This window comes from Notolabrus celidotus, chromosome 23 (genome assembly GCF_009762535.1).
Source record: "Notolabrus celidotus isolate fNotCel1 chromosome 23, fNotCel1.pri, whole genome shotgun sequence".
Taxonomy (NCBI): domain Eukaryota; kingdom Metazoa; phylum Chordata; class Actinopteri; order Labriformes; family Labridae; genus Notolabrus; species Notolabrus celidotus.
The window spans coordinates 2,489,803-2,512,302 of NC_048294.1; the positions used below are offsets into that span (position 1 = coordinate 2,489,803).

The window sequence follows — 22,500 nt, forward strand, 5'->3', positions numbered from 1 at the left end:
TTTTTTTTTTTTTGCAATGACGCACACACGGTGACAAACACGGATCACATGTACACATAATCACACGCAGTGACGCATGCATGCATAAATATTTCCGAACACGAATGCAAACACTCGGTGGATTGATACCTGCTGAAGCACGCTGGCAGCCGAGGACGAGTGTAGGCTTGGGTTGGACGCCCGTGCTCTTGTAAGCTCATGCGTTTATGCTCTTGATCCGGTAATGTTAGATGACTGACAACCCACACTTAATCCTCATTAACTGTCAGTCAAAAAGGGAGAAGGTGGAGATTGAGTGACGGCTGTTGGGTTAGCAGTCCAGGAAGAAACAGAGCGGTGCAAAGCAGAGGGAAAATCTGTCGTGCTGTAGCTGCAGGAATATTCATGTCAACATTTCTGTCCTCATTCACTTCTCCTTTATCTCTGAGCTTTGCAGAGATCAGCAGCTTAGAGATGCTCTTAGAGATGCTGTCACCAGCTCTGGATTGCAGGACAGGATGTTGCTCCACTTTCCCCTCTCAGAGATGGTTTTGGGGTCCAGTAGCTCCTAAGGCTGCTCTCACAACTGTCATTATTTCCCCACTCTCAAGACCAGCCTGAGATCACACTGACGTTTTTACCACAGTGTGAACAGGCAGAGGGGGGAATGTGACGGACTCCTTTCTGTGGATTGGTTTGATGTGATGTGTAATCAGGTTGTTCCTGGTGTCTCTTTGGCATTCTAGAATTAATCCCTGTTGTTATTTGGCTTTGATCAGTGGGAAGCATTCTATTCCATTCTGTTCTATTTTGATCCATTGCGTTCTATTTTGATCAGATCAATTTAATTCTGTTCCGATCCGTTCCACTCTGTTCTATTTAGATCCATTCTGTTCCACTCTATTTTGATCCGTTCCACTCTATTTTGATCAGATCAATTTTATTTTGATCCGTTACACTCTGTTCTATTTTGATCCATTCCGTTCCATTCTATTTTGATCTGTTCCATTCTGTTCTATTTTGATCCGTTCCACTCTATTTTGATCCATTCCACTCTATTTTGATCTGTTCCATTCTGTTCTATTTTGACCCATTCCGTTCCACTCTATTTTGATCCGTTCCACTCTATTTTGATCTGTTCCATTCTGTTCTATTTTGATCCATTCCATTCCACTCTATTTTGATCCATTCCACTCTATTTTGATCCGTTCCATTCTTTTTTGATCCGTTACACTCTGTTCTATTTTGATTCATTCCGTTCCACTCTATTCTGATCTGTTCCATTCTGTTCTATTTTGATCCGTTCCACTCTATTTTGATCCGTTCCACTCTATTTTGATCCGTTCCACTCTGTTCTATTTTGATCCGTTCCACTCTGTTCTATTTTGATCCGTTCCACTCTATTTTGATCCGTTCCATTCCATTCCAATCTGTTCTGTTCTACTTCATTCCAATCCGTTCCATTCTATTCTCCTTCCTGCGATGTTAAATTTTCTGATGGTGGAGTAGTTTGGTCTTTGGTTTCTGGTCCTTTAATCCGAGCATGTACCACAGTGTAGTTTTTGGTCACTTACAGTGATCTGTGTTGCTTTGCTCTGACTTCACCTGGCAGGTAAACTCCAACATTTTATAAGAGCACACATCACAAACTGCATCACATTACTCTATATCGACCTATTTTCTCACCCCACACATGTTCACCCTCTTCTTCTCTCACTTACCATCGGCCAGATGTGAGCGCGTGGAGGTCAGCAGAGGGGGAAAGAGGGGATAGAGGTATAATTTCACACCTGTCACGTTCACGGCCTCAGAGAAGACGACAGCGAGGGAGATGAGGGGAAAGGTGAGAAGCCCCAAAAAGTCTTTTCTCCGTCTGCTTTCTGCTTTTGTTTAAAGAACACGTGAAAATGATCCTCTGAGCTGTTCTTAAACAAACCTGGGAGAAGAGAAGTTCCTGCAAGGTTCACCTTGTCCAAGACTGAGACAGGCTTTTAATAACCTCTGTCATACCCCATCTTTATATATCTGCAAAACGAACTCATCTTCACTTCCTGTAAAGCACTAATGAGCCAAAGTAAGCACGTTCTGTTACCACTAAAACCACTGCAGCTGGAAACTAATGAAGTAATAACAGCAGTTATAAGCCCTTCATTACAGGGATTAAGATGGATATTGATGACTAACTACACACACAGGTGCAACTCAAAAAATGAGACGATCATGGCGGGCTTTTAGCCTAAGGGTTAAGTTGCGCCCATATAGTGGGGGGCCCAGGTTCGATTCCAGCCTGTGGCCTCTTTCCTGCCTGTCATTCCCCCACTCTCTCCCAGTTTTTTAACCTGTCCTTTGTCCTCTCCTCTATCAATAAAGGTGTAAAAAGCCAAAAAATATAACTTAAAAAATTTTAAAATATTAGACAATAGTGAAAATGTTTTTTTCTCCCTAAGTGAACCCAAAATTAAATATTTAAATCTATTAAGACAGATGTTGGCCACACATATCCAAGTTATAAAAGAAAAATGCTCTCAATATTTTAGTCTACATGAAGGGAGTCTGGAAAAATGTAATTCATGCACTTTCTTAAATAACTGATGTAAATATTGAACTTTTTCCCCATATTCAAATGTTTTTAAATGCACCCGTAATGGAAAAAGTGTCACTTGTAGTATTAAAACCATGAACCATTATTATAATGAAACAGTAGCCACTCTACCACTGAGCTACAGCAGCCCAAAGAATGGGACTTAAGATTCTGCAGGTGAATCTATCGTTGAACATCTGGTAGCTACACTGTAAAAACTCAAATCTTACTCAATGTACACTACCGGTCAGAAGTTTTAGAACAACCCAATTTTTCAAGTTTTTTATTGAAAATTGTGCAGTTCAATGTCTTATTGTGCTCTGAAATGAAAACATCGAACAAATAAACAATTGAATTTCAAAAATAAATCATGGAATCAATTCATAAACCAAAATGTAAAAGTAGCCACCTTTGGTACCTTTTTCTTGCCATTTACTAAGCAACACATTACTCTCTGGAGTACAAGACTGTTCAGATATTGCTCATGAGGGTATGGTACCACAGTGTGTTCCAACACTACTTTAATGCAGACAGAGGGGGTTGGAAGTAATCAAGGACAGTTGGGACAACTGTAAGAATTGGCAGCACCAACTTTCAAGACTTGACTAACCTCAATTGCTGCAGAACAGCAACCCAATTCTTGTTCCCTAAAAAAGGCCTTTTTGTATAATTCTGAAATGTACATTATTTTTTACCTCTGGCAGTTCACCACTTACCTTTGTACCATTTAAAGATATTCAATGGACGTGAACTGCTTGGATTTCAATACAAAAGTGGGAAAATTGGGGTGTTCTAAAACTTTTGACCGGTAGTGTATAAATCTAATTTCTGATCACAATATTTCTTTACATGGAATTAGTGGCTGATAAAAAAAGTTGCGTGTGTTCACGTGATGACTGCATGTTCAATCCACACTCACTCGTCAAGCGCAGCGGTAGCCATGGTAAGTGAAGGAGCAGAGGGACTTGAAAAACCTCCTGCATCTTGTAAGTCACATGTATGGGAGCATTTTGGTTTCCCTGTAAAATACAGTGAATGCTGAATGTGATTGAGCGTATGAAACTCCGTTGCGCACCCACTAGACCAGAGGCCGTCAATACGCGGGCCGCGGGCCGCATCCGGCCGCCTATTTGTGGCCCCCGAACTGTTATTCCTTCAGTCTGTGTTTTAGTCGGGTCACCGTGTGTTTACCGGGATTTGTCTCCATGTCAGATACGCAGACAGGCTGTCACTGGGTCACTTAGAGTCCACTGCTGCTAGTGCAATTTTTAACTTTCACTTTTCTTTCTGGAGCAGTTCACATGTTGGCACTTTGCCAGCTGTAGGACCCTAGAATGCATGAAAACGGTGTGTTCACAGTTTGCAGCTCAAAGAAAAGTGGACGGTGAAAATCAGCAAATGAAAGAAGAATGGAGTGAAACTTTTGAAGTTCCTCTTCTCCTTCACTTGCCATGCCATGAAATGCAGTGAATGAGGCAGGACTGGGCCCACAGATGGGGTGCTTTGCACATGCAGTACATTTTGAGTTGACTGTTGTTTTTATTTAATGGGCAAAAGTTTACAAGGGTTTTACAAAATAAATGGAGGGACAAAGTTATATTTGTCTTGTCGTCTTCTTTTTTTTTTTTTTTTTTTTGCTGATCCGAAAAATGATCCGATCCATGACTCAAAACCGTGATCCGATCCGAACATATCTACAAAATGGACTTTTTAATGGTTCTTTACCTGAAATATGTGTCCCTGTCTACAAACCCCCTGAGAATGAAAAGAATCCATTCTGCCCCTGTTCTGATTTCTCCACCTTTCTGTAAATGTGTGTGAAACGAGCCGTTTCAGACTTCTGTGTTTTTGTTACGTAACAACAATATCCGATCTGTCACGGAGTCAGAGCTCGGAGCTTGTTCAGCCCATAGACTGTATAAAATACAACTCAACTCCTCCTCTGTTTTTCATTACCTGCACACATGTGTGCTAACAAGGAGCTTAGGAGGGAGGCATGCTAGTTGTAGGCTGTCTTAATAAACACAAAGGTCGGTTTTACTCCCCACGTCTGCAGATTTGAAGATCTAGTGGATGATTTTTATTTTTCATGGAAAAGTGCTAGCGCTAGTTAGCATAGCCACATAGCTACATGTCGTAGCTGTAGCTGTGTACCAAGACACATGTCGACATACTGACAAATAAAACAACAAGAAACACTAAATCTGTGACCAATCCTTCAGAAAAGGTCACGCTGCCTTTCTGGCAGAGGTCGGTTTTACTCCACACGTCTGCAGATTTGAAGATCTAGTGGATGATTTTTATTTATCATGGATAAGTGCTAGTGCTAATTAGCATAGCCACATAGCTACATCTTCATAGCTGTAGCTGTGTACCAAGACACACAAGAAACACTAAATATGTGACCAATCCTTCAGAAAGGTCCTGCTACAGGCGCCTTTCTGGTAGAGGTCGGTTTTACTCCCCATGTCTGCAGATTTGAAGATCTAGTGGATGATTTGTATTTATCATTGATAAGTGCTAGCGCTAGTTAGCATAGCTACATAGCGTAGCTGTAGCTGTGTACCAAGACACACGTCTACATACTGACAAATAAAACAACAAGAAACACTAAATCTGTGACCAATCCTTCAGAAAGGTCCTGCTACAGGCGCCTCTCCGTCAGGATCAGATTCAGAGGGTTGAAGTAACGTGATCTCTGAGCAGCCGTGTATATTCAGCCAACATGTAAACATTAGATCAACGTGCTGGAGAGCCGAGGGCACATCCACTTCCTGAGGGGGCGTGGTCAGAGAGAAAACAGAGTGTTCTGAGGAGGACTGAAGAAGAGGGTTTTTCAGGCAGACCAAAATCTGATTTCAAAGTGTTTTTATGAGCATAAACTTTAAAGACATGTTTTGGGAACCTCTTAGACCAATATTGATGAAAAAAGCGTGATATGTCAGCTTTAAAATAAATGAATTAACAAATTAGAGAAAATAATAAATGAATATAGAAATAATGGAAGAAGGAAGGAGGGTAGAAAATGCTAATAATTAGAATAATGATAATAAATAAAAAAGACACTCAACTTCAGCAATGAGATATTTTGACCTAAAATATTATATATTTTTTTTTGCAGTGTAAAATCCAGTGGATTCACTCAGCAGTTGGTGGAGTAAAATCTGGATTCACATTCATCTGGTTGAACAACACATGACTCCAAATAATGCATCTGACAGGCAGTGAGTAGATGTTGCATGGTGTTGCAATATTTCATTGACGTGAGAAAATGTCGTCACTGAGTTTGAAGTTTGTTTTTGCTTCATTAAAGCTGCAAAGAGAAGTTCATGTTGCAGAGGAGCGATCAATACCCCCAAACCAAAATACATTTCATACTTCTGACTCAGAGGCTTGAAGTGTCTCAGATCTCTGCTCAAGTTGTTACGCAAAAAAAACACTTCTGCGCATTTTATGACGACAGATTATCATCAATCATTAATACTCTTTGTATTTCAATAAATAAAAGGATATATGAGTACAGCTCCAAGGTTTAAAGCAGGGGTGTCCAAACTTTTTTCAAGGAGGGCAACATTTGATGTTGTCAGAATACCTCAGCGCCATTAGCTCCTACTGAGACTTAGGAATCATAAAAGTTCATGAAATCATGAAATCTCTATTTAATAACAATTATTTTACATTTTTTCTCAATAAATCAGTAACTAGGTAGTCCTCAGTTCTCCACAAGACACGTAAACATGAGCAAACGTTATCTTCTTCTGGAGGAGAATGTTTTTCATTAGGGTCGGGAAATGTTGGGAAAATATTGTCCCATTATTTTCCCATGGCAGGATCACGATCTGGATTTCATCACACTTCTTTTTCATGTTGTTTTCATGACTTTTATGACCAGCAGACTAAAGAATTATTGTCCTGCATTCTGAACTAGTTTTATGCTTTTCTGCACAATTTCATAATTTTGATCTTGTCTTGTGTCCTCTTTATGTCTTCTGAACTTTTAGTGTTCATCATCAAGAACATTTTCACATCATGATAAAAACATTAATTTGAAAAACCTGTCAACTTTAAAGGTGACATATCACGCTTTTTTCATCAACATATATTGGTCTAAGAGGTCCCCAAAACATGTCTTTAAAGTTTATGCTCAAAAAAACACTTTGAAATCAGATTTTGGTCTGCCTGAAAAACCCTCTTCTTCAGTCCTCCTCAGAACAGTCTGTTTTCTCTCTGACCACGCCCCCTCAGGAAGTGGATGTGCCCTCGGCTCTCCGGCACGTTGATCTAATGTTTACATGTTGGCTGAATATACATGGCTGCTCACAGATTGCGTTACTTCAACCCTCTGAATCTGATCCAGAATCTGATCCTGACGGAGAGGCGCCTGCAGCAGGACCTTTCTGAACCATTGGTCACAGATTTAGTGTTTCTTGTTGTTTTATTTATGGAGCGCCGCCTGCAAGCTAGTTCAGGCACAACTCCACAACTCGAGCTGCGCTCAGTCATACTGACACGTCATCATCCTCCCTATCAGCTGATCTCAACATCCTCATTTGGTGGTCTATTTAAGCTGCAAGTCTCCCCGTCTCTGTCTCTGCCTCTGCTTTGCAAGTGCTCCTGCTGTCCTGCTCAGTGCTGTGTGCAAACTTTGTACCCACCTCCTCCCCGGCATCCACCTGCGGGCTCCGAGGGGGGTTAGTCCTATCTCATTGCTCCTAAATGTCTGCATTTGAATAATATATGATGAGTAATGAGGTTCGGAGCCCATACGCCAAACACAATACTGTAAGCTGCAATAAACTTTATCTTAAAGGCCCTGTGAGGAGTTTTGAACTGGCTGAGAAACAGACTGAAAATGATACTGATGCCTCTTTATGACCTGCAATAGCAAACAAGACCATCAGCAGCAACACTGACACCTTCTCTGTAGTCATATTTAATGCCTGAAACCGCCCTGAGGGGGTAGGTGTCAGACCAGATGATGGACATCTCGCTTCTGAAACAGCCTTTATTTGACTGTTTTCATGGAAACTAATCACATTGCCTGGTAAAGTTGACTGTTAAAAGACAACAGGATGAGGTTTTTGTTGAAAACACTACTTTTGCATGTTTATGACAAGAGATAAGAGGTATCACTTTGTCCACAAGGGGGCGCCAGAATCGATACACACCATAAGTTCCTCACAGCAGCTTTAAGTAAACGCGAGTTGTCGTACTGAAATCAGTATGTCGACGTGTGTCTTGGTACACAGCGACGAACATGTAGCTATGTGGCTATGCTAACTAGCGCTAGGACTTATCCATGAAAAATAAAAATCATCCACTAGATCTTCAAATCTGCAGACGTGGGGAGTCAAACCGACATTTGCCAGAAAGGCAGCAGGACCTTTCTGAAGGATTGGTCCCAGATTTAGTGTTTCTTGTTGTTTTATTTGTCAGTATGTTGACGTGTGTCTTTGTACACAGCTACAGCTACAAACATGTAGCTATGTGGCTATGCTAACTAGCGCTAGCACTTTTCCATGGCAAATAAAAATCATCCACTAGATCTTCAAATCTGCAGACGTGGGGAGTCAAACCGACCTTTGTGTTTATTAAGACAGCCTACAACTAGCATGCCTCCCTCCTAAGCTCCTTGTTAGCACCAAGCGGCAAACTCCGGTCTCAAACGATGAAGCCAATGCGGAAGTGATATAAACTGCAATACATCGAAAATCCGCTTGAGGCTGGCTGCAGAAACACCGGAAACCACATAGATATGAATGGGAAAAAGAGGATCTTTGCAGCATTAATAAACATGTTTACAGCCTGGTTCAAAAAGCGGCTTGGCCCTACAACGCTAATCTCTCTAATGGCATACACTGTACGGGGGGTGAATTTTTTTCTAACGTGACGGTTAAGAAGATATTAAGATTATGAGTTTTGCCCAAATAAGGACATAACTGACGTGACTCCCGGTCGGGAACACACAGCCATTGGCTAAGAGACTCACACTACGTCACACTCTGCCTAGTTGAGTTCCGCATTACCAATATGGCTGCCGCCGTCGATTTGCTTCAAAACAGCTCTCAGGAACAGATGGGTGACGTCACGGATACTACGTCCATATTTTTTACAGTCTATGGTTAGCACACATGTGTGCAGGGAATGAAAAACGGAGGAGGGGTTGAGTTGTATTTTATACAGTCTATGGGCTGAACAAGCTCCGAGCTCTGACTTCCTGTTACAGACCAGATGGCGTTGTGACGTATGAAAAACACTGAAAACTGAAACGGCTGGTTTCAGCACACATTTACAGAAAGGTGGAGAAATCAGAACAGGGGCAGAATGGATTCTTTTCACTCTCAGGGGGTTTGTAGACAGGGACACAGATTTCAGGTAGAGAACCATTAAAAAGTCCATTTTGCATGATATGTCACCTTTAAGGTTTGTCTTTTATGTTTTGTTTTTATTACATTATATTTTATGAAACAATATAACAACAGATACAGCAAAGATATATAAATGACTGTTTAAGTTGACTAAACCACTTTTTTAAAGTTTTTAAAAAAGCGTCTTGTTAGACTTATTTCAAATAACATTTATCTGAAAAGTTCAGATCACATTTCAAGGTATTAGAAGCTAAACTTTAAGATGTAATTAATTAGTGCTAATGCAGAAAACAAACATTTCATGGGTAGTTTTTTTAAAACGAGATGTGAGACTCTTCCAGAAACTTGGTTGCTGCATTGGCGTCAATGTACTCATTAAAATCTCATTCAGCACACATTTACAGAAAGGTGGAGAAATCAGAACAGGGGCAGAATGGATTCTTTTCATTCTCAGGGGGGTTTGTAGACATGCCAGGGAAACATATTTCAGGTAGAGAACCATTAAAAAGTCGATTTTGCATGATATGTCACCTTTAATAGTTCTTGTGATTGACTTTAGTTTTGTTTGTGCACTTAAAAGACACTGCAAATGTACAGATGATTCAGAGTGTGATTAATTTCTGTGCTACAAACAACACAATTTAAGATGGAAGCTTGGGGCCATAATTAAATGGACCTTGGGCCGTGATTGGCCCCCGGGCCGTACTTTGGACATGCCTGGTTTAAAGGAACAATACGTGGACCTGCTTTGTGCAGGGAGCAAGATAATTTCAGTGAAAAGACTGGCAGGACACGCTTTGATAATTAGAGTCCCATTGAACGGTAAGAGATGCTAATCAGAAAAAGATCTTTGAGTAATTAGAAAAAGATATCAGAGTTTTTTTCCCCCTCTGTGATAAAAGCAGCGTGTTTCTGTTGTTGAGCCGTGCCCCGCTGTTGAACTGTGGGTCTGTGCGTGATTACGAGAAGAGAGAAGAATGTGGTTCACTAACAACACGAGCCCCGAGGACGCTGCCTTCCCAGGCTGTAAAACACATTCTGGTGCTGTTAACACACACATGCAAACACACACTCTCAAACACACACACACACGCTGCATCTCTGAGACGGACACCCTGCTGGTTTCAAACTCAACAGCTGTCGGGGTGTGAAACCTGATAAAAGCCGAAGAGACTCGGGAGTCGGCCCCGGCAGAAGGTTCGTCCAACTTTTTGATAATAAGGTGATACTTTACGGATACCAGCAGAGGGTCAGAGGTCAAAGTTAAGCTGTGGAGCAGCACCCCCTGGAGCTGGAGGAGATTTAGTGTCTTGTTCACTAATGCTTTACTAATCAATATTTTTTTATATGAACAATAAATCTGAAGTCAGTGATGTGACGGGGATAAATCTGCAGTGCGTAGCTTTTTCATCGTAGCATGAAGAATAACTCAATGTCTCAGTTTCAGTGACTCATTAGCTGGATTCCCAGCAGCAACAGGCAGCTGCTTACATCAAGTTAGCTCTGGTTAATCCTGTATCAGCATTTAAAGTTTGCCACTGCCATCATAGGAAGGCATCTTAACAACCTAGAAGCAGGTTGAGACCAAAACGGAGCCAAAAGAAGAGTACATTTCTGACTCCCATGATATCAGACTGACAATGGCTGCTCTATACAAGTTCGGATGTTAATGAATTCCCTAGATGACGTGTACCCATGTATGTCTGGAACAAATATTTGACCTGATTTGGGACGGGCTTTTCCGGTTTCCTCCATTCCTCAGTCAAAGGATGTGTTGCGTTAAACCTGCTGAAAGTCCGACGGTCATTTGGAACTTAGAACTGCATCTATTTATTATTTCCTCCATACGTCACTGGACTGATTTGCACAATCTACCCGGGAATTCAGCCACTTTATTCAACTTATGTTGGCCCAGGCTTGTTTGTTTATGTTCTGGTGGCCATGCTAGTTGTCATGTCTTGTTCAAGGGACTATCCACATCCTCTCAGATCTGGAGCACTTGGGCCCCAATGCTCCCCTCCCAGTAAAAAGTAGAGACAGCGGAAGACTTAAGGCTGGTTTATACCTCTGCGTCTCCTCTACGCAGCAGGGGCTGACGCGGACATGAGCACCACATACTTGTGCGTCGATATGTCCGTGTCGCGCAGCAATTCTCCGCCCAAACGCTTGAGGGCAGTGTGTATAAAGAAGTATAAATCAGGCTTAAGCGGCAACCTCTTGTCTTAAAATTTGAAGCCCATGGGGAAGTTTTATAAACTGCAGTTCATGGAGTGTCCACTTGAAGCTGGCTGCAGAAACACAGGAAACCACATACATACCCATTCAAAGAGATGATCTTTACAGCAGAAATAAACATGTTTACAACCTGGTTCAAAAAACAGTGTAGGTCTGAATAGCTCATTTCTCTTATAACTCTGTATTTTCAAAGATATTAAACTTACAAGTTTTGCCCAAATAAGGACATGGCTGACTTGATGGACAGGTGGGCACCCTGTAGCTGTTAGCGAAAAAGCTAAAGGCCCGCCTCTTTACCTCACACTAGCAGTGCAGTTTAGCATTTCCAATATGGCACCCGCTGACGATTGGCTTCAAAACAGCGCTTCAGAAACAGAAGGGGGGCCATCACGGAGACTAGGGGGGGGGATCGAAAACCGGAATCGACTTAGAACTGGTTCCAATTGGCAGGTCCATCGGAATTGTACACCTCATATATTATTGATTCTTCTTAACGATTAATTTCCAAGCATGACGTCATGTCAGGTCGCGGCACACATTACGTCACACACTCTGCGATGCAGAACTCCTCCTTGGGGTTCGCGTCGGGCTAAAGTGAAGAAGGGTTCCATGTGAACATGTTCACGTCGGGGGGGCGAACCCGCGCCCACCTCTCCCCTTTCGGAGTCGGGACGCTTTCCCTCAGGCTCAAGGGTCCACGTCCGGACTCACGCAGCCGAAAATGAGGCACCGAGAGCGGGTAAAATACCTCTGCGTTGACCCCCGGAGGAAAAGCGTTTTTCCTCTCCAAATTCAAAGTCTTTTCTTCCAGGCTCGAGGGTCCACGTCTGGACTCACGCGGCCAAGAATGAGGTCAACCTATTGTTCAGTATGTTCAAAGAAGACTGTGTAGCACTACTTTTTTCCCCTCAAAAAAATACTCAGGAATCGTTAGGAGAATTGATAACGACTTGGATTGATAAGTAGAATCGACAATTGCATTGACATTGATAAAATCTTATCAATTCCCACCCCTAATGGAGACTATGTCCATTTATTATACGGTCTATGGGGAAGACATGCAGCAAAGGGTCAAGACTGGCCGTACTCAGTGACCGCTGAGATGAGGACTATAGCATCTGTACATGGGGCGCACACTCAAAGAGGATGGCCATCGGCGCCTTGTGTCAGCACCATGTTCACGCATCTGATGCTGCAGACTTAACATACCTCATACCCTTAGCCCCTTAACCCCCGAGCACTTAATATCCCTCACAGGTAACCATGCTATGCTAATAATAATGATTTTCTCCCTTGTTTTTACGTGCTATCCTCTTTAGTTTTGATGTCTTCAGTCATGTTTTTCAGCTCTTGGTCTGAGGCAAATTTGATACAGAAATAAATCCTATGAGTCATCGATATAAGTCACAATTTTTGATCAAAGTCATAATTTTTACAGACTATCTTGACATTTTCCTTTACAGCTGTGAACCCTGGTTTTTATGAACACACCTGCCACTTTGGGAACCATTAGAGTCTTTAGAGTGGAGCATAACATCATAGTCATCAAGGCTAATGATACATAAATATGACTGACTTTTATCACCACGTCAATACGTGAGTTGATGCAAAGAGCGTTATTAGAAGTGACACGCCATAAACAAGTAATATAAAAGCCTGTCTCTTAAAACATGTTTTAAGATCCCTCTCTCAGTTTATGTCTGATGACGCCATGCGACGAGAGTCACAGAGAGCATGTGTCACCTCAGGCGCCGTGGGGCATTAATGACCCGAGGAAGGAGAATTTATCAAGCAGGACCATTTAAAGGCTAAGAGGAGGTCCGGGGGTCAGCTCCTGAGTCTGGGAGTCTGCTTTTATTATTCAGTGTTTGATATTTACGAGATAGATGGATCATACTAAAAGAGCGGTGGAGCTCGTTGTGGTAATTTACGGCTCATCAGAGGTCACGGGAGCCATCGAGGCGTAATGACATCATCCAAAGAACAATCTGTGGCTTGAGCGGTTTGATCAAATGTATTAACGTACGGCTACAGTACAAAGGGAATCCTGCTTTAGATGATTTTAATCTGTATGTTTTTGTCATTTCCTGTCTAACTATAATAACTGTGCAGTTGTGACCACGCTTACTGCAACTGGCTGGCTCAATAAACCTATCGACTCTGTGCTGCATGTAGAATAATGAGTGAGGGGCTTGTCAGTGTGCCACCATTTCATCTCTGAACAGAAACAGAATAAGAACTGGTGAGTCAAACAGTTGGCTTTTTACAGTGCAGGTACCAGATGTGCTTGGGTGAGTCCTGCGCCTGATAGTGACGTGACACAGTATGGTTGGCTGATGATAGCTGATGATTGTGATAGACTGCGTTACGACCTTCCTGCTACCAATAACAAAGGCAACATCATATAAAAGCTTCTGGATTGCAGGACCGGATGTTGCTCCACTTTTCCCTCTCAGAGATGTTTTGGGGTCCAGTAGCTCCTCAGGCTTCTCTCACATCTGTGCCCGCTAACTGTCATTATTTCCCCACGACCAAGACCAGCCTGACTTTCTGTGGATTGATTTGATGTGACATGCCATCAGGTTGTTCCTGGTGTTGCTTTTGCATTCTAGAATTAACCACTGTTCTAATTGGCAGTGATAAGGCAGAAGCATTTCATTCCGTTCCGCTTTGATGCATTCCAGTCCATTCCATTCCATTCTGTCCATTTATTCAGTCCCTTCCATTCCATTCCATTCCTTCGATTCCGTTCTGCTTTCATCTATTCCGTTCCGTTCCATTCCGTTCCATTCTATTCCATTCCTTCAATTCCGTTCCATCCCATTCTGTCCATTCCATTCTGCTCTGATCTATTCCATTCCGTTCTATTCCGTTCCAGTCCTTCCATTCTGTTCCATTCAATTCCTTCCATTCTGTTCCATTCCATTCCGTTCTGCTTTGATCTATTCCATTCCGTTCCGTTCCATTCCTTTCTTTCCGTTCTATTCCATTCCATTCCATTCCTTCCTTCCTTTCGCTTCCATTCCGTTCCATTCCATTCTGTCCCTCCCATTCCATTCCATTCCATTCCTTCCTTTCGCTTCCATTCCGTTCCATTCCTTCCATTCCTTCCATTCTGTCCATTCCATTCCTTACCCTTCCATTCTGTTCTTCTTTGATCTGTTCCATTCTGTTCTGCTTTGATCTATTCCATTCCGTTCTGTTCCATTCCTTCCTTTCCGTTCCATTCCATTCCATTCCATTCCATTCCATTCCGTCCTTCCTTTCGCTTCCATTCCGTTCCATTCCTTCCATTCTGTTCCATTCCTTCCATTCTGTCCATTCCATTCTGTTCTGCTTTGATCTGTTCCATTCCATTCCGTTCCATTCCATTCTATTCCACTTTTTGCAGATTGATTTGATATAATGTGTGTGATCAGGTTTTCCCTGACATTGCTTTTGTTTTGTTTGATGATGTTTCACACTGTGATTGACCGCGTTACGACCTCCCTGCTACCGCTAACCAGTGCTACATCATATTAAGGGGACGCCGTGCAAGATCTCAAGATTAAACTCCAAAGCTTTATTTTAAAAAATGAAAAAGAAAAGAGAGTTCACATTCAAAGTTTATTATCTAAAACTTGGTTCTAGTTTACTCTTTTTTTTTTATAGCTCTATCTCAATTATTAAAAAAAAGAGCCTCCTGTGCTTCAATCCTGAGCCCTCAATCAATTATGTTTCATTAATTGGATTTACTACGTAAAGAACAAGGACAACTGTTTTACCACTCAAGAATAATCCTGTTTTATTCTACCACTGAATTTAGAGTTATTATTCCAGGGTGTTGGATTACCTTAGTTGCACCATCATGGTTACATTTTAATAGATTGTAGCTTACTTTGTCTAGAAATATTTAACTGAATAACTTGGAAATCAAACTTTTAATAAATACATCTTAAAAACGATGACTGAGAAGAGCTCATCAAACCAGAGGAGAGGGATTCATCAGACGAGTGTGCGGACAGGAGAATGAATAGAGCTGTCAGCTCCTCCAGGCAGACGGATCTCCCTCCTTCACTCCATCATTAGAGAACACACCATCATCTTCAAACACACACACACACGCAGGGGTCTTGATATACGAGGGTTGTGGTCATGTGCTTGGCTGGCGCTTGCCGCCGGTGGCGATTGAATCACAGACCGCAATGATGTCATATCTGTCTGGCTTGATAGTGTGTGTGTGTGTGTGTGTGTGTGTGTGTGTGTGTGTGTGTGTGTGTGTGTGTGTGTGTGTGTGTGTGTGTGTGTGTGTGTGTGAGAGTTATAAAATCCGACTGACCTCAGCTTTACAGTAAATCTCTCCCATTTTCTTTTCGTTGTCTCTATTTTTCACCCTTAAGATGAGACCTGATGCCACATGTGCAATTACTGGCAGTCAACTCAGCCTGCGGGGCTGATCTATAGAGAATTACCCAGGATTACCTCGGCTGCCGTTACCAAGGGCATGAGCAGAGGTAATGTTAGGTTTGATTTAATAATGGAAATTATGATCTGCATGCATAATTCAAATGAGAGTTTATGGCAAAATAAACGGAAAGACCAATAATTATTACCTCTCTTTTTATTAATTGGCTCAATTTGTTACAAGTCGGGACACAGACAGGTTTGATAAACGGCGGTCACGTGATGTCAGGTATGCCACGGGAGCTTGTTTTCAACCAACCATGCTGGAACAATTAGGACATGAGGTTTTAGGAGGAGTTTAGCTTGAATGCAGTACATTTAAAGAGTCTTAAAGAGATAAATAGAAAGTTCATGATAGTGTTTTCCTTTAAAGTCAGTCCCACCAGGTCTTCACAGGTTTTTTTTGTTGTGGCCCAAAAAGCCTTATTTTGTGACAGCTTTTTAAAGTTATATTTTTTTGGCCTTTTTGCCTTTATTTGATAGGACAGCTGAAAAGAGACAGGAAATGTGGGGAGTAGAGAGTGAGGGAAGACACACAGGAAGTGGTCTACTGGCTGGGAATCGAACCGGCGACCCCTGCAACGAGGACTATAGCCTCTGTACTTGGGGCGCTTAGACCGCTAGGCCACCAGCGCCCCGATTTTGTGACAGCTTTTTGAAAAAATTGCGGTGAAAGTTGCAATTTTTTTTTTGGCTTGTTCCCCCCAATAACATCTCAGGGGCAAGTAAATACACTTAATTACAGTTGTTTTTAGAAAACATTCTTGATGTGGCCACTGTGACTGCATTTTGATTCTCTTGATTTACAGTAAAATGCCATGAAAGGACTGTATTGCACATTTACGACGGTCCCTGAATGCACCTGCAGTGACAGGCGCACTGGACAGACAGTCAGTTCATGGCACTCTGAAATGCATCTGCATCTTTGATGACAAGGAGTTGATCAAAACCAGGGGTGCATCCGGCTTGGCTGGAGGTGAAGCTTTCAGCGGAGTGTCTGCCCCCTGAGAGACGGAGCGGTTCCAGTGGAAGTTAACACATTGACTAGAATAGAAACCTATAGAATAGAAAAATCAAGTCTGGTGCAGTGACGGATGTTAGCTATATTGTTAGCAGCCTATGTTAGCTATATTTAAGGGTAGCAGAACTGCCTTTTGTGGCTGTTACTAATTCCCCCTGGAAAAAGGCAACATATGGAACAATTCCAGACCAAGGGAGAGGTTCCGGTGTCTGGTGGTGAGGCTTTCAGCAGTGTGTCTGCCCCCTGGTGGCTGGCTGCAGTATAGGTCAAAAAATCCGTCTCTCCCATTCATTTGAATGGGGGAGCAGTCAAACTTTAAAAAATAAATAAACGTCGTACGAATGTTTCTCACATCCGTATGCTGTGGTGATACACAGCCGCCGTAGAGAGAAACTTCGAAGGACACACAGCGTCTTGTGACATCACGCTGTAGGGCGGAGCTTATTACAGTGGCTTCACAGGCTCTGGCTGCACAATGGCGGCGCCCAGAAGCTGGATTTTTTGGCTTCAGAACCGTACAACGGGAAGAGGCGGAGCAACACTGTCCATTTTTATTTACATTCTATGATCCAAACTTACTGAATGTGTCTGATGTTTCACCAAACTGGAATAAATCGAGCTGTAGACAAAGAGCTTTTTACGGTAACGGCTGCGACAACGTCAAACCTCAAATATTAAACAGACGTCCCCAGGTTGTGTGATGTCACCGGGGGGTAAAAATCCTCAATGAAGATGAGACAGATGCATGGAGGCGGGGAGAGCTGGTTCATAAAGCACACCTGCTGCAGGTAGTGACCAAGCGAACACTGAGCCCCTCAGATAATAACTCCGCCTGTCACAGGAAGTCATCACTTTTATCTTTAAAGACGCACAGCGGGGGAAACGTGGATTCTTAAAGTCCGACGATCCGCTACTAACGTTTTCGTCTCGTCATCGTCTCGTCAACGAAATCAAATCATACATTCGTCAGAGTTTTTATTATCAGTGATGCAGTTTAGCGCGTCTTAGTCTCGTTTTCGTCATGAAAAAATGAGTCGTTGACGAACATTTATCGTCATAACTTTCGTGAACGAAATTAACACTACTCTAAACAAGCTAACGGCTAATAATAACTGCCGTAACAAACAGCAACATAAAGGCAAAATACGACGAAGCATGTTGATATGGTGACAATTAATCTATAGTGTAAATAACAACAGTGACATCTAGTGGTGAAATTGTGAACTACAACATGCTGTACGTTAATATAACGGTACTCTAATGTTGTGCAGATGTACGGGGATTATCTCAGCTGAAGATTAGAGTCCTCGTACGTTTATTATTCGTGCAATCTGACACGGAGAGCGTGTTGTGGACACATCACAGCTGCTTCTCCTCATCCTTCAAATCATCACGTCTTTAGAAACAGAGCGCCATGACAGCCGGTCTGTTACAGAGGACTTTACTCGGAGCGAGGTGTAACATTTAAGATGTAACTTAAGCTAACGTTGGAACGATCTCATCTGGTGCAACGCCCAAAACGTTACTAGAGTGTAAACTCCATCCTGAATTAGAAGTTACGTTCAAACTAGGCTACGTTTGAACTTACACACAGCAGGTGCAAGCTCTTCACCAACATAGTTTCCTCACTGTGACATTTTCTCTTGGATATTTAATCCTAACGTTACCCCGAGTCGCCCCACATCCCTACACTTCATTGTCCCAAAGATACCTCCCTGTCACTCCACCTGTCGTCGTACTGTTTGCCCTCATTAGCTGAAGTCCGTCCTTCAATATCTTCCTGCAGGTGGTCCGCCTGTTATTGTCATCCACCAGGTGTCCAAATAGGAAGATGCTGAAAGACGCGTCAGATTCCACAGAGGATGAGGGCTTGTTATAGATATCCACAGACAGATGTACACACTGATAGATGTCACGGAGGCTATTAGGAGGTATTAGAGTCAGAGGCAGCGGACAGATGCTTTATTATCACCTTTAATCAGGGTGTCACTCGTCTCTGGCACTCATCCTCATCCCTCTTTCATTTCTTGCTGAGAATCTTCGCGGCATGGAGGTAAGTGAGGTAGAGGAGGAGGGAACGCGTCCAGTTAGTTAGCTCACGTCACTCTTGCCTTTTCTTTCCATTATAGTGTCATCCATCTCTCCGCGCCTTAACATTTTCTCATTGATTGTCCTGTCAGGAGAGTAATTTGTTCCCTTCACACGGTCATGAAAGAGGCCGTGATATCCTCCCCTCGTTGGAGCAGTTGAACTTCTACACAAACGTCTCTCAGCGACTTGAACTTTCGCCCATTTTTTTGGCACACCTGTCAAACTCTTATTTCTGTTTTTTCAGTACAATGAAAGCTCAGTGGAGGTCTTCGTCTGCATGTCGTGTCCCTCCACCTTTTCTTTCTCCTCCTGTTTTGACCTCTGGTCGTATATTTCAGGAGGCAGAACCCATAAGTGAATCAGTTTTCATGCTTGTAAAAGTTGTAAACGGCTGACCCTGAATCTTTATGACATAGTTCTGTAGATAAACAACAGCAGAGTTTAAGGATTCTCAGTTTCTTATCCTCTCTTTTTTACTGACTTCTTACTTTTACTCTGCTGGATAGATGCAATCAAATTCCTGATTCATGAAGAGTCAAAGTGCATCAACAGAGTCTAACACATCTGTGTCCAGATTCCCAATGGCCAAGCGCCAACACACTGGATCCTACACTCCCCATAATGCAACTTCTGCATGATAAATGCTTCTCTCTTAAATCCGGTGTGTCCAAGTTGAGGCATTTTCAAACATCTATTTCCACAGGTTTAAAAATTACAATACAAAGTGAAAGTAGAAGTCAAGAAAAGGGCCACCAACATCGGACTTCCACCAGATCCGTGTCGGGTCGGGTCGGTCTCCGATCATTTCATGTAGCCGAGGTTTTCCCCTTGGTAATCACTGAATCAAGGATTCTCCTCCTCCTCCTCTCCTCATCCATGTTGTCTTTCTGGTCCTCTGAAAACCTCTGACCTGTTGACTCCAGGCCTGGCTCCGCTCATCATGACTTTGGTTTGTTGTTGTAGTTAAGTGAAATACGATCTGGTGATAACACAGAGTGTTTTATTCTGAAAATTAACCGGATGTTTTCATTTTGTTTTGGTGAAACCTGACTTCCTGTCCCGCTCCATCTGCTCTGTTGAGATTGATGCGTCGTGCTCCGGCATACGACAAAAAATAGAAGTCTTGTGTATCTGATCTGGAGGGCTCTGACCAGCCAGATCAGAGACGCAGCTGGAACGCAACTGAGTGGATCCAGTGGAAGTTAACACATTGACTAGAATGGAAACCTATCAGATCTGGTGCTGTGACTGATCGGAGATGGATCCAGTGGAATTTCTGCCTTAGAGTTTTCTTATACAGCTCAGAAAGAAATGTATTTAAAGGGATATTTCAGTTTTTTTGAAGTGGCGTCGTATGAGTTACAGCGCACTATTGCTCCTGTTAGCCACAATGAGTGCCGGTGAGCTCTTCCCCTTTAAGGAGAAAATTCCCAGAGGACCGGCAGGCAAGCTACGCTATTTTCTCTAGTGAGTTTAATTCACTGTAAAGACCAATACCTGACAGGATCTCAAGGCGCAGCCGGGGGGAGGAGGGTCTCCAGTTCGGGGAGCTTGGAATCTCATCTCTGCTTTTTGCAGACGATGTGGTTCTGTTGGCTTCCTCGAGCGGGGACCTCCAGCTGGCATTGGGGCGGTTTGCAGCTGAGTGCGAAGCGGCCTGGATGAGAGTTAGCACCTCCAAGTCTGAGGCCATGGTTCTCTGCCGGAAAACGGTGGATTGCTCTCTCTCGGTGGGGAGTGAGACTTTGCTCCAAGTGGGGGAGTTTAAGTATCTCGGGGTCTTGTTCGCGAGTGAGGGTGAAATGGAGCGTGAGATCCACAGGCGGATTGGTGCGGCGTCAGCAGTGATGCGGACGTTGTATCGGACCATTGTGGTGAAGAGGGAGCTGAGCCGGAAGGTAAAGCTTTCGATTTACCAGTCGGTCTACGTTCCAACCCTCACCTATGGTCATGAGCTGTGGGTCATGACCGAAAGGATAAGATCGCGGATACAAGCGGCTGAAATGAGTTTTCTGCGAAGGGTGTCTGGGCTCGGCCTTAGAGATAGGGTCAGGAGCTCGGACATCCGGAGGGAGCTCGGAGTAGAGCCGCTGCTCCTCCGCGTCGAAAGGAGTCAGCTGAGGTGGTTCGGGCATCTGATAAGGATGCCTCCCGGACGCCTCCCTTTAGAGGTGTTCCGGGCACGTCCAACTGGGAGAAGGCCCCAGGGTAGACCCAGAATGCGGTGGAGGGATTATATCTCCCGCCTGGTCTGGGAACGCCTCGGGATTCCCCAGGAGGAGCTGGAAAGTGTCGCCGGGGAGAGGGATGTCTGGGTCAATTTGCTTGGACTGCTACCCCCGCGACCCGACCCCGGATAAGCGGAAGAAAATGGATGGATGGATGGACCAATACCTCTACTTGATCCTGCTACGTGCTTGTTGATCCAAACAGCTGATCGGCGTGTATCCGTGCTCATGCAGCGGAAGAACACAGGTCTGCGAGGTGCGTCTGAAAATAGTGCCAAAAGAAAGGGGAGATTCTGACAGCAAACTGAATAGCTCCGATTTTTCTACTGGTGCATGCATTTGCACCGTGATGAGTTCCTGGACCATATTTTCTCAACTTTGGCGAAATCACGTGAAATAGGAGGCCCCGTCCACAGAGAAAATAGCCTAGCTTGCCTGCCGGTCCTCTGGGAACTTTCTCATTAAAGGGCAATGAGCAATAGTGTACTGTAACTCATACGACCCCACTTCAAAAGTTTTCTTTGTTTCAAATGTGTTGCATTATGACATGTTTTTGGCGCATACAGTACCTGTACCTGTGTACAGGTGTTTGCATCTTCAGTGCATCTTTTTCCTTGTCTCACCGAACACAACTCTATGTCTTGATCTACCAATAATTCCACTTTCTACACATCACAGAAGGACAGAGCTGCACAGGAGCGAGAAAAGTTGTATTTATTCCCCTGTAAAATGTGATTTTTTGTTTCACTGTGCATCTGTACCTCGATCAGCCACTGGAGGTCGTGTTGTAACTCTCTAAGTTGTCACTGCTTGCATCCTTCCTTCCTTGCCATCCTGCATCCATCCCTCCATCCATCCATCTGTCCCTCCGTCCTCAAGGGTCAGATCCTGGTTGTGTTTTTGTCATTTGTCGGCCCCTCGCTGACTCCCCGCCTCTCCTCCTTTTCCACTCGATTCCTCCCCTCTCACTCTCCGAGCAGAAACGCTTTCTTGTGGTTTCTGGTGTTTCGGTGGAACTATTCCTCCTTACCCCCCGAGCTTTGGCAAATGACGGAATAAGCCCATGGTAATTCCTCAGCACTAACCACAGACATGCACCCCCAACCCCCCATGACTTTCTGAGTGTGTACATGAATGTGTGTGTTTTCTCTCTCTCTGACGTCTATGGAAAAGAGTTCCCTCTGCAGTCCTTTCTTGCCTCTCAGATACTGTGGGTTCAAATATGCGACAGAGAGAGAGAGAAAGAAGGAGAGAGAGAGAGACAGAGAGGGAGTGAAAACTGCCCCCCCGTTAGCAGCAGCTCCTAAAAACCGTAGCATTACCAGCATGAGATTTCAGCCTGTATGACTTTATAATGACAGAGAGATGACTGACATGACTTCTTCCAAGTATCTCCTCACTCACTGCTCTATATGTAATTATAGCTCTGTCAGAAATAACAGAATTTATTCACAGTTGAGCGGTCGGGCTGGACGTCCAAGAAATCACCTGCCAGTCAAACAGCATGCTGTGAGTTAGCCCACTTTCTTCCACTGATGCTGCTTTCAACAGTCT

At 43.4% G+C, this 22,500-nt stretch overlaps 1 long non-coding RNA gene across 2 annotated transcripts in view; it reads left to right on the forward strand.

Annotated features, from left to right (window-relative positions):
- The window catches only part of LOC117807513, a 154,321-nt gene that overhangs the window by 13,867 nt on the left and 117,954 nt on the right, over nucleotides 1-22,500 (forward strand). The window contains exon 3 of one of the 2 annotated variants that reach the window (XR_004629982.1): nucleotides 15,543-15,734. The exons of the other annotated variant lie outside the window; for it this stretch is intronic. This is a non-coding gene — a long non-coding RNA (uncharacterized LOC117807513). Of the gene's footprint in view, nucleotides 1-15,542; nucleotides 15,735-22,500 lie in introns of those variants that run through there. 2 annotated transcript variants of the gene reach the window in all.